The sequence below is a fragment of the Anabrus simplex genome, chromosome 1, assembly GCF_040414725.1.
Source record: "Anabrus simplex isolate iqAnaSimp1 chromosome 1, ASM4041472v1, whole genome shotgun sequence".
In the NCBI taxonomy this organism is placed as follows: Eukaryota; Metazoa; Arthropoda; class Insecta; order Orthoptera; family Tettigoniidae; genus Anabrus; species Anabrus simplex.
The window spans coordinates 953045673-953058039 of record NC_090265.1 but is presented as its reverse complement, the minus strand read 5'-3'; the positions used below and the strand labels follow the sequence as shown (position 1 = coordinate 953058039).

The window sequence follows — 12367 nt, the reverse complement described above, 5'->3', positions numbered from 1 at the left end:
ATCGGGCGGGCCAGGGTAACAGTCAGACATCTAGTGACAACAAGAAGGCACGTGTTCGTGCAGCAACGTATGGTCGGACATTGTCCTGCTGAAATAGGCGTCTGGCGGGTCGTGCAGAAAGGGTACGGCTACGGGTCGCAGGATGTCATTCACGTAGGTTAAACTGGTAACACCCCACACTTGAGTTGGCGCTGTATGTCTTGTGCGAATGCAGTCAATGTGATGTCTTCTCCCTGTCTACGGCGAACCAAAATGCGGCCATCATTTTCAAACAAACAGAACCTGGGTTCGTCCGAAAACACTATCTGCTGCCATTCTTGTCCCCAGTGACGTCGTTCTATACACCATTGCAGTGTAGCATGTTTATGCACATTAGTCAAAGGTAGGTGGAGAAGTGGACGACGCGCCAGTAACCCAGACCGTAATAAAGGGCGACGGACTGTCACTCCTGATAGTGTACGATCTGTTTCACTGTTCCACTGTTGCGCCAGAGCCGGGGAGGACGCTGATCTGCCCTGCAATGTCATTCGGATGAGGTGTCGATCTTCTCGGAGGGTTGTGTAGGTGGTTTGACCAGACCAATCTCGTCGTGTTCTACGGCCTTCTGTGAACCATTCTGTACACACCCGTTGCACTGCCAACACACTTCGTCCCACACGAGCAGCAATTTCCCGGATGTATGCATGATGTTCTCTCATGCAAATAATGCGCCCTCTTTCAAACTCATTAATTTGCCGGTACGGTTCTCGCATACGTCTGCGAGGCGTCCTGCACGTCTGCTCAAGTCACACTGATCCATTACCTTAGGTTTATAGCGACAACGAAAGCAGTGGGGCACATTTTACCAGTCAGTGGTGGTGCGCCAAGATATCCACGTGGACCTTGAATCTGAGGGGGGACATGGTTCAAATGCTAATTATTTCTTCGGAACATACGGACTTTTCCTGTGCATATGAACTTCCTGTCTCTAGTTTTTCAAGGTGTTCTGGTTTTTATCAACATGAGTGTGTTAAGAAATTCAAATGGAATGATACGATTTGGGGAGATATTGAATATGACAGCAAATAGACGAAGAGATTCGTCGTCATTCATACGTAAAGGTTGATCACCTGATTGATACTTTTAACAGTAAACGGTCGTGACCCTTAGACTAAAAATGCTGTCTAACCACTATGACAATGTCCTCTACAGAATTTCACAGAGAAACTGTCATTAACCAGCTGTCTGCATAAATATTGAATATATTAGCTCATAACTTATTTAAATCTTCATTACATCCATCCATCCATCCATCCATCCATCCATCCATCCATCCATCCATCCATCCATCCATCCATCCATCCATCCATCCATCCATCCATCCATCCATCCATCCATCCATCCATCCATCCATCCATCCATCCATCCATCCATCCATCCATCCATCCATCCATCCATCCATCCATCCATCCATCCATCCATCCATCCATCCATCCATCCATCCATCCATCCATCCATCCATCCATCCATCCATCCATCCATCCATCCATCCATCCATCCATCCATCCATCCATCCATCCATCCATCCATCCATCCATCCATCCATCCATCCATCCATCCATCCATCCATCCATCCATCCATCCATCCATCCATCCATCCATCCATCCATCCATCCATCCATCCATCCATCCATCCATCCATCCATCCATCCATCCATCCATCCATCCATCCATCCATCCATCCATCCATCCATCCATCCATCCATCCATCCATCCATCCATCCATCCATCCATCCATCCATCCATCCATCCATCCATCCATCCATCCATCCATCCATCCATCCATCCATCCATCCATCCATCCATCCATCCATCCATCCATCCATCCATCCATCCATCCATCCATCCATCCATCCATCCATCCATCCATCCATCCATCCATCCATCCATCCATCCATCCATCCATCCATCCATCCATCCATCCATCCATCCATCCATCCATCCATCCATCCATCCATCCATCCATCCATCCATCCATCCATCCATCCATCCATCCATCCATCCATCCATCCATCCATCCATCCATCCATCCATCCATCCATCCATCCATCCATCCATCCATCCATCCATCCATCCATCCATCCATCCATCCATCCATCCATCCATCCATCCATCCATCCATCCATCCATCCATCCATCCATCCATCCATCCATCCATCCATCCATCCATCCATCCATCCATCCATCCATCCATCCATCCATCCATCCATCCATCCATCCATCCATCCATCCATCCATCCATCCATCCATCCATCCATCCATCCATCCATCCATCCATCCATCCATCCATCCATCCATCCATCCATCCATCCATCCATCCATCCATCCATCCATCCATCCATCCATCCATCCATCCATCCATCCATCCATCCATCCATCCATCCATCCATCCATCCATCCATCCATCCATCCATCCATCCATCCATCCATCCATCCATCCATCCATCCATCCATCCATCCATCCATCCATCCATCCATCCATCCATCCATCCATCCATCCATCCATCCATCCATCCATCCATCCATCCATCCATCCATCCATCCATCCATCCATCCATCCATCCATCCATCCATCCATCCATCCATCCATCCATCCATCCATCCATCCATCCATCCATCCATCCATCCATCCATCCATCCATCCATCCATCCATCCATCCATCCATCCATCCATCCATCCATCCATCCATCCATCCATCCATCCATCCATCCATCCATCCATCCATCCATCCATCCATCCATCCATCCATCCATCCATCCATCCATCCATCCATCCATCCATCCATCCATCCATCCATCCATCCATCCATCCATCCATCCATCCATCCATCCATCCATCCATCCATCCATCCATCCATCCATCCATCCATCCATCCATCCATCCATCCATCCATCCATCCATCCATCCATCCATCCATCCATCCATCCATCCATCCATCCATCCATCCATCCATCCATCCATCCATCCATCCATCCATCCATCCATCCATCCATCCATCCATCCATCCATCCATCCATCCATCCATCCATCCATCCATCCATCCATCCATCCATCCATCCATCCATCCATCCATCCATCCATCCATCCATCCATCCATCCATCCATCCATCCATCCATCCATCCATCCATCCATCCATCCATCCATCCATCCATCCATCCATCCATCCATCCATCCATCCATCCATCCATCCATCCATCCATCCATCCATCCATCCATCCATCCATCCATCCATCCATCCATCCATCCATCCATCCATCCATCCATCCATCCATCCATCCATCCATCCATCCATCCATCCATCCATCCATCCATCCATCCATCCATCCATCCATCCATCCATCCATCCATCCATCCATCCATCCATCCATCCATCCATCCATCCATCCATCCATCCATCCATCCATCCATCCATCCATCCATCCATCCATCCATCCATCCATCCATCCATCCATCCATCCATCCATCCATCCATCCATCCATCCATCCATCCATCCATCCATCCATCCATCCATCCATCCATCCATCCATCCATCCATCCATCCATCCATCCATCCATCCATCCATCCATCCATCCATCCATCCATCCATCCATCCATCCATCCATCCATCCATCCATCCATCCATCCATCCATCCATCCATCCATCCATCCATCCATCCATCCATCCATCCATCCATCCATCCATCCATCCATCCATCCATCCATCCATCCATCCATCCATCCATCCATCCATCCATCCATCCATCCATCCATCCATCCATCCATCCATCCATCCATCCATCCATCCATCCATCCATCCATCCATCCATCCATCCATCCATCCATCCATCCATCCATCCATCCATCCATCCATCCATCCATCCATCCATCCATCCATCCATCCATCCATCCATCTCGTTACAACAAAAATCCAAAATTGTACAGGTCTTCTGTTTGCATACCATTCCGTTGTTGGATTTTTTACTCTCCCTACATAATAACTTCTCTTCAAAGAACTGGTGAACATCCTTTTAAATAATTAGTCATTCATTAAAATTATCTGCAACTTGTATAGTAAATATAGACAGATGCAACGTTGTAAACACGGGAACAACAATAACAGATATAATCAGATATGAAGAATATCATCCCCGGCACTGCTCTCCTCCTTGTATTTACAGACAATGTTAAATTCGCTCTCATACACACATCTCGTCTAAACATGCAGGTACATGTAGTACGGAAACCGAGCAAGTTGACCGCGCGGTTAGGGTTGCGCAGCTGTGAGCTTGCATTAGGGAGATGGTGGATTTGAATCCCACCATCGGCAGTTCTAAAGATGGTTTTCCGTGGTTACCATTTTCACGCGAGGAAAATGCTTCAACTGTATCTTAATTACGGCCGCTACCTTCCCAATCCTCTCCCAGTCCTTTCCCATCGCCGGGCTGAGTGGCTCAGACGCTTTGGGGGCGCTGGCCTTCTGACCCCAACTGGGTAGGCTTGATCCTGGCTCAGTCCGGTGGTATTTGAAGGTGATCAAATACGACAGCCTCGTGTCGGTAGATTTACTGGCACGTAAAAGTACTCCTGCGGGACTAAATTCCGGCACCTCGGCGTCTCCGAAAACCGTAAAAGTAGTTAGTGGGATGTAAAGCAAATAACATTAATCCTTTCTCATCCTTTCGTCGCCCTTTTCCTCGTTGGCATTTAGCGGTAGGTAAGGCAAGGTAGGGATAACAAACTACGGAGGAATTATCATGTCTACATCTGTAGTATACTATTTTCTTCATTTGCTTCGGAAAATTACCCCGTCCTTCCTATTCTGCGATTTAATCTTGAACATTATAACCCAATATGAAAGAGGAATAATAATAATAATAATAATAATAATAATAATAATAATAATAATAATAATAATAATAATAATAATAATAATAATAATAGTAATAATAATAATAATAATAGTAATAATAATAATAATAAGTGTAAAGGAAGTAAAAATGCCACTTAACTTGCGATGTCTTCGTACTGCCCTCCCATCTCTTGGTCGATCCTTCCTTAACGGTCGATCATCGTTACTCCCAATTTATGCCTATTCCTTTAGGAGGACAGATCGATTATTATTTACTGTGGCGAACCTGTAACTTAAAATATAGCATTAATATTGTCCTACACATTCTGCAAATTTCCCCAGTAACATGTCCATGCAATACTCAGTTTCGACGGTATTAAACACAACTCTTTTATCGCAGAATGAATCTCACTTGATTTGCAAATACATTTCTATCCATCTGTTAATTCAATATTTCTTAATGCACCAAAATATTTTTTCTCACATCATGGTAACAATGCCCAAATATGGATGCTATTATCTCGTAGGCAATACGAATACAATAACTATGATGATTGCCAACAGATAATGACACCACAGTAAGGCTAGTAAAGATGGCCTCAGCATAAACAAAACAAAAAATCAATTCGGCCCTTTTATACTGGGCTTTGGCGCTGTGACAACAATGTACACATCTTCCTCCCATTTGATGGGGTATAGAGATGAACTAGGCCAGGTATCATACACTCCTAATCTTCCTATAATTTTAAAGTTTCAATCTGGACGTTTATGTCTTTTAATAATCTCCGGATTTTGTTTTTATGGAAATCACGACTCCGTTTAAAATGTTCCTTCCGTTCTTATCCTGTTTGCTCTCGCAATCTTGGAATCCGGAGGCCGACTCGCTACCAGTGACCCTTAAAGATAGCTAGTTAAAGTCTTAAGACGATTCCGCTGCATGACGACTAAGCCTGTGATACGAACACCAGGAAGGGAAATGTACTCTGCGATGAAGCCAATATAACCATTTAGCTTTTAATTTACAAACTACCGCATAGGGTGATCACAATAGGGGCAGATACAGACTAGAGCTGACAAGAGAGAAGGAAAATCATGAACGCTTACACCAAGTCCAGGAATTATGCATGAGTGGAAATTCAATACACATGTAACTCACAGCATCAGAAATAAAGGCGAAGGAGGCATAGGAATCAGAATAATATGGTTTGTTGTTTTCTATTAAAGAGCCCTTAACTAAAAGTTAACTTTCCTTAGAGCAATGTTAGTGTGAAAATTAATTGTATATTGCGATTATTAAGTTCTGATAAAAAGTTGGTGGCAGCCGGATACACCCACGGTCCGCAGTCGAATCACTCAGGGTATGGGAGAAGGAACAGCTATGGACGCCGGTGGTAGAATTGCTAATGTGCAAACTCTGATGAGGGCCTTGGACTATCTTATCCCTCAACAGAGTGTTGTGTAATTCACGACACTCGAAAGTTACATTCCCAATGTTGGGTTGAAAAAGGCGAACCCTGACATTCAAGACTTCAGTTTATTATACACTCCTGTTTTAGAGAAGAGAAACTCTAAGAGGAGGTTTCCTCTTTTCTCGATTGGAGATCATACACAATATGTGAGATTTTATTCACATCCTCCAATAAGAAGTTCCATGACATTAATCAGTATCAGTATTTAATTCAGAAATGGTTGCAAATTTCATGTGAATCCTATTAAGTTACATGTAAAGTAATATTTAAAGAAATATTCTATATATTTCTCTGGATTCCTATGCGATTACTTGTAGATTAATTATCATGTTACTTGTACGCAACTTTTAATTTTTATGTATTCTTCACTTTTCATGCAGTCTATATTTTTCCGTGTATAATTTCACGTTTTCTTCTATTTTCGTGTAATTCTCTCCATTTTTATTTGTACCTTAGGTAATTCCTCTAGTTGCTGTTATACTGTAAGAAGATATTGTCACCGAAATATCTCCTGATTGCAATGTGTTTGTTAAAATAATAATAATAATAATAATAATAATAATAATAATAATAATAATAATAATAATAATAATAATATCTGCCTCCAGGAGGAGGGCTCAGAGCTGTCTGCGATTAGACGGTTCCACGGATGGTGGATAGTGGGGAACCCTCCAGATATCGAGATAAGCTGCGATATAAGAGCCATTGCTTCCAGGATGTGCTGGGTGTGTGAATGGCATGACGGTCTCTTAAAAGTACCTCATAGATCCAAACCGAGTTTTATGTGTGAAGAAGAGGAGTGTTGTGTGTGCCACCGCAATCTGCCATCCCCATTGAACTCATATGGGAAGAACTGGATCGGTGAGTGCGGAAGGAATGTCCCACTTCTGAAAATGGACTTTGGGATATCCTCTTCGAGTCCTGGGACAACATTGAAGCAATTATTGTTTGTGAGAAACTTGTGTGGAGAATGCCTAGAATGGTGAAGAAAGTCATAGCAGTGAAGGGAGGATTTTTCGATAAGAAAAATAAAACTCTAAGACAGAAAGGCATTTTTGCCGATTATGTGTGCAAATATCTATTGTTTATATGTAACAAAGTGAGGATTACAGATCTTACGATTTATTAGGTCTGTCAACAATTTTTACCTGATTTTCTTCAGATTTTTCTAATGTATTTTGCCCAAAATGTTTTCACTGCAGTACTTGAAAAATTAAGCTGAAGAAAGACGGTACTTATAGCACTTTAATCCTTCCTGTTGGCGTTTTTTTGTGACTGGGTCTACACTCGACTCATAACAATTACCAATATTTGTTACACAGCGAAACTGTCAAACCGAAGGCTGTTGGATCTCTCAAGATCTTGTATTAGGTGGTTTCATATGAATTGTAAGTAAAATATAGCCGCTCTACAATGAGACATACTAGGCGATACAAGTTTATTATTGCTTTCCTCGCTGAACCAGAAAGTGTTACTGCAGCCTCACGAACCGTATTAGTAACACATTTCACAGCATTAACAAGAGTTGCCCTGCTCTGCAATTACAGAAATGAACATGAAGGTCTTTCCAGTTACTAATTTCAGACCCTGCAAGGTAAAGATCGTTACACACGATGTTTTTAATTATTATTTTAAAGGCAAAACTAACGTGAATATCAGCTCGGTCGTTATATGGGCGTACATTTTGCTGATGCCCGCCTTTCATTGAGTATGAGTATACTGCAGTAGTAACTGCCTGAAAGCGAGGAGGAAGTTAATTGCTATGTGGAAGGACTCACCAAACCAATTTACATGTATTCACATCTCACTGTTTGTGTTCTAACTAACCCCATACAAGAAGTAATGTCCAGACCATAACGAAAATGTGCGTCTCGCAGCAATGTTCGCATGCGTCTCAGTGAAGAACGCTTATGTTAAGAAATATCCTTACTTGGATACGTTCTCCAGATTTTTATTTTTTTAGATCTTGACGTATTTCCAGTAATCACTTGGCTGCGAGGGTACAGTAATCACGTGACTTTTGGTCTGATTGATTATATTATATGAAATGAATGCTAATTTGTGGATCAGTACAAATATGATTTTTGAGTGTGTGAGTGTGGTCCGTAAATTATATGAAATTGTGACAAGGTGATGAAAATGGATCAGTAGTTGGAAGTAAAAGAGTATCCATAGATCATTCTTATAGGCCTGTTTTAAATTTTGACTTCTTCAGAGCTGATGCTGTTGATTTGATTATTTTTTCCCCTTCTGTTTCAGGTAAATATATACTGTAGAAGTAGTTTCCGGAGTCCTGTGTTGCTCTTGTCATGTGAGTGTTCTAGTCTATAGTATTATTTTCGATATACGATGAGGACTATGTGTTGTTGGTGGTGATTATTGCTTTAAAGAGAAGTAGACCTAGGGAATTATCCCCTGTTAACATCAATCAGACGGGAAAATGGAAGAAATCCGATACTTCGAAGAAAGGGAAGGGCGCACGAAGGACGAGAAATTTAAAGACCCCCTAGGCCTCGCGAACCTAAGATCGTCGTGGTTGGAAGAGAACAACGGTTGATCAAAGAAGGCCAGATAGGAAAAATGAAGTGAGCCTGACACAAGTGGAAGCAGTCAGACTGAGCTAGGAGTCCAGTAGTCGACAACTCTTCCATGTTGAGAGGCCTCGAAGGCTCTCCGTTCAGTTGCTTCTTAGGATAGGCAAGTATACTGTAGATGTATTCTATACCCTCATCTAGAGGGAAGGAGCTATGTTTTGAGATTAATATTTAATACCTTAAAGAAACTTCAGCATGCTAATTCAGCTTGAAATATATTTCAGATATTTCGATTTCGTCTTTTTTTTTTTTGTTTGTACACGTTGTTTTACGTCGCACCGGCACAGATAGGTCTTATGCCGACGATGCGTAAGGAAAGGGAAAGGAGTGAAAAGGAAGCGGCCGTGGCGGCATTTGCCTGGTGTGAAAATGGGAAACTACGGAAAACCATCTTCAGGGCTGCCGACCGTGGGGTTCAAACTCACTATCTCCCGACTACTGATATTGGCCGCACTTAAGCGACTACAGCTATCGAGCTCGGTAAACGACTTCGTCATGCTTGTAATTTTAAATTCGAAAATTAAGGACATTTCGGCCTTAGTTCGCTGTATGATATTAGTACTGATTCCTTTTCGGGGCTAATAACTACACCGATGTTGCAATATGAATCGACTGATGATGTGGTTTCAGTTCAAGGCGAGTAAAATTGTATTAGCTTGGCGAGATCAGTTAACTCTTGTACTGCTTTTCAAAATATTGCTTGGACTTCAATTTTGCTCTGCGCCTATGACAGCCGTTAACTTACATTGTCAACACTTCTTTTGTGAGTAGCTGTAAGAATAATTTGTTATACTCGTTTGTTCAGTGAATAGATATGATTCATGATAGGACGTAACTTAAACTCTCTACTTATGTAATTAAAAAGTCAGGTTTATGCCTGCTACAATTAAGAACTTGTAAAAAATATTTCTTTCTTTCTTTCTTTCTTTCTTTCTTTCTTTCCGGTAACCGATCGGATTAGCTCAGCGGCAAGGCCTCGGGCCACTAATGTGGACTCCGGAGATGCCGTAGGTTCGAATCTCGTCGTCGGCCATTCTTGAAATGCTTTTCTGTGCTTTTCCATTTCGCCTCCAGGTAAATGCCGTAATAGTACATTCTTCAACGACTACAGCTACTTCTCAAATTCCGACTCAAAAATCCTTTCTTTCTTCAACTAGACCCAAGGTGATGAATGATTGCCTCATATATTGGAGGAATGGGAGGTCCGCTCTGGTAGTCGATTGGTTAGCGTGTTGGCCTTCGGGCTCAAGGTTCCCAGATTCGATTCTCGGCTGTCAAGGGACTTCTACTTCGCTCGGGGACTGGGTACTTGTGTGTGTGTGTGTGTGTGTGTGTGTGTGTGTGTGTGTGTGTGTGTGTGTGTGTGTGTGTGTGTGTGTGTGTGTGTCACCGTTTACCTCAGCTCCTCAACTCGTCTGTATGGAGATTAGCCGTAGGAAGGGCATCCGGCTATAAAACACGTGCCAGATCCAGAATTCACCTCACTAAGAGATTATCAGAGCCGTTTCGCATCATGAGTGGCTGAAGGAAATTGAAATTACATTGAAAGTAACGGATTGAAAAGCGCATTTCCATATCTTTCCGAATTTATTTGACAATACCTTCCACAAAATGCTCCGCATGGAGGGTGTTTTCTGCTTTAAAAAGTGTAAGGAAAAATAAGTTAGATCATGTGTGAGGAAAAGCTCAACGATCTAATGCTTTTATGCACAGCAAGTGCCACAACTTTGAAGTTGGAGTTCAACAACTTGATTGACGACTTTACCTGATCCAGACAAAAGAAAAAAAAGTGTCTTTAATTAAATCATGAAAAAACCCAGGCTTGTTAACCTGATGTGGGTTGTTATTCATTACTGTGCTTCACCTTGTATTTATCTATCTTTGTCATAACATGTTGAGAAGTAAGTAAGTAAGAAATTTGAAACATTTACGTATAGATTTGTGAAAGTCACGAATTATAGGACTGTGGTGAGTGAGTGGTTTTATCTGTACATTGCTCAGAATTTTAAAAAAAAAAGTATTTCTGTATCGGTCGTGACCACAGTAACAAGGAAATGCACTTTTTAATTGCCCGCCATTTCTGTCTGTTTGTCTGTCTGTCTGTCTGTATGTGCACGCACCACGAGAAAACGGCTGAAGATAATTTAATGAAAATCGGCATGTAAAGTCGGGGAATACGTCGCTACAATCTAGACCATAAATAGTATTATTCACGCTGATTGAAATGGTAGGTTTTTTTACAATTGCCTTTACTCGCACCGGCACAGATAGGTCTTATAGACGATGGGACAGGAAAGGGGGTAGGAGTGGAATTGAAGCGTCCGTGGTCTTAATTAAGGTACAGCCCCAGCGTTTACCTGGTGTGAAAGTGGGAAACCATGGAAAACCATCTTCAGGGCTGCCGACAGTGGGGTTCGAACCCTCTTTCTCTTGAATGCAAGCTGACACAGTACAATGTGATCCAAGCCGCGCGGCCACTTGCTCGGCGAAATGGTAGTTTAGGGGAAGGCCTAAAATTTAATTCTCAAATATGTATGTTATTAGCGATCTTATCGATAAATACTACATAACTAAAGTTATATAGTATTAAATTTCCGATCATATCAGCGCTGAGTCACGAGAACATGGGTAAAAAGGATTTAATGAAAATTGGTATGTAGAGTTGGGGAATAAGGAACTACAGTTTACGCTATAACTAATTTTATAAGATGCCATAATATCACAGAGTCGGAAGAAAATTAAATGTGAAGGCCTACAATATAGGAAGCTCATAAAATTGGTCAACAATAACATTGCATTGACCGTTGTTTGTTGTGATGTGCTTTGTGTCTTCGGCTGCCACTCATCTCCGATAGATGGGATTACTGCTGCGTACCGAATATAACAGCCTGCCTGAATATTGGCGGAAGTAGCTAGGGAGTTAGTTCTCTCTTCTTTAGCTTGCCATTCCTTTCCTCTGGTTCATAACTTTTCTGTTACTGCTGGTACGTAACACACTGGTTCATCATAGCATTCCAGCTATTTAATCCTTCCTCTGAGGCACTGATTGGAATTAGCATTGTGCACATTTAACGGAATAATGGCAGAGGAGTGTTCGCAGCCGTCTGCAGCCTGGTCATTCCAGCTCTGGAACTTTGGACTGTTAGATCGGCACCGTAGTACTATTCGCTAAAGTTGAGAAAATGTGTGGTTTTTCATTTGATCGAGTATTTTATATGATAACATTGCTTCTAATCACTACATTCCTACTGACGTCGTTGTAATGACCTATGTTGACTTGTTGGGAAAACTACAAAGACAGTCTTTCTGAGAATTCCGTAGCGAAGCACGGGTACATCAACTAGTTCTAACATAAGTGAGCAATAATTAGTACTTGTCCAACAGGTTAGAAATAATGTTGCAATGTGTTTTATCAGCTGCCGGTGGTGAATAA

The 12367-nt window shown here is 42.3% G+C and overlaps 1 protein-coding gene across 10 annotated transcripts in view; it reads left to right on the top strand.

Annotated features, from left to right (window-relative positions):
- Positions 1-12367, top strand: part of EndoA (endophilin-A) — a 732000-nt gene that overhangs the window by 198253 nt on the left and 521380 nt on the right. The window contains exon 2 of one of the 10 annotated variants that reach the window (XM_067136716.2): positions 8600-8651. The exons of the other annotated variants lie outside the window; for them this stretch is intronic. The gene's annotated coding sequence lies outside the window, so the exon portion shown is untranslated. The remainder of the gene's footprint in view (positions 1-8599; positions 8652-12367) is intronic. 10 annotated transcript variants of the gene reach the window in all.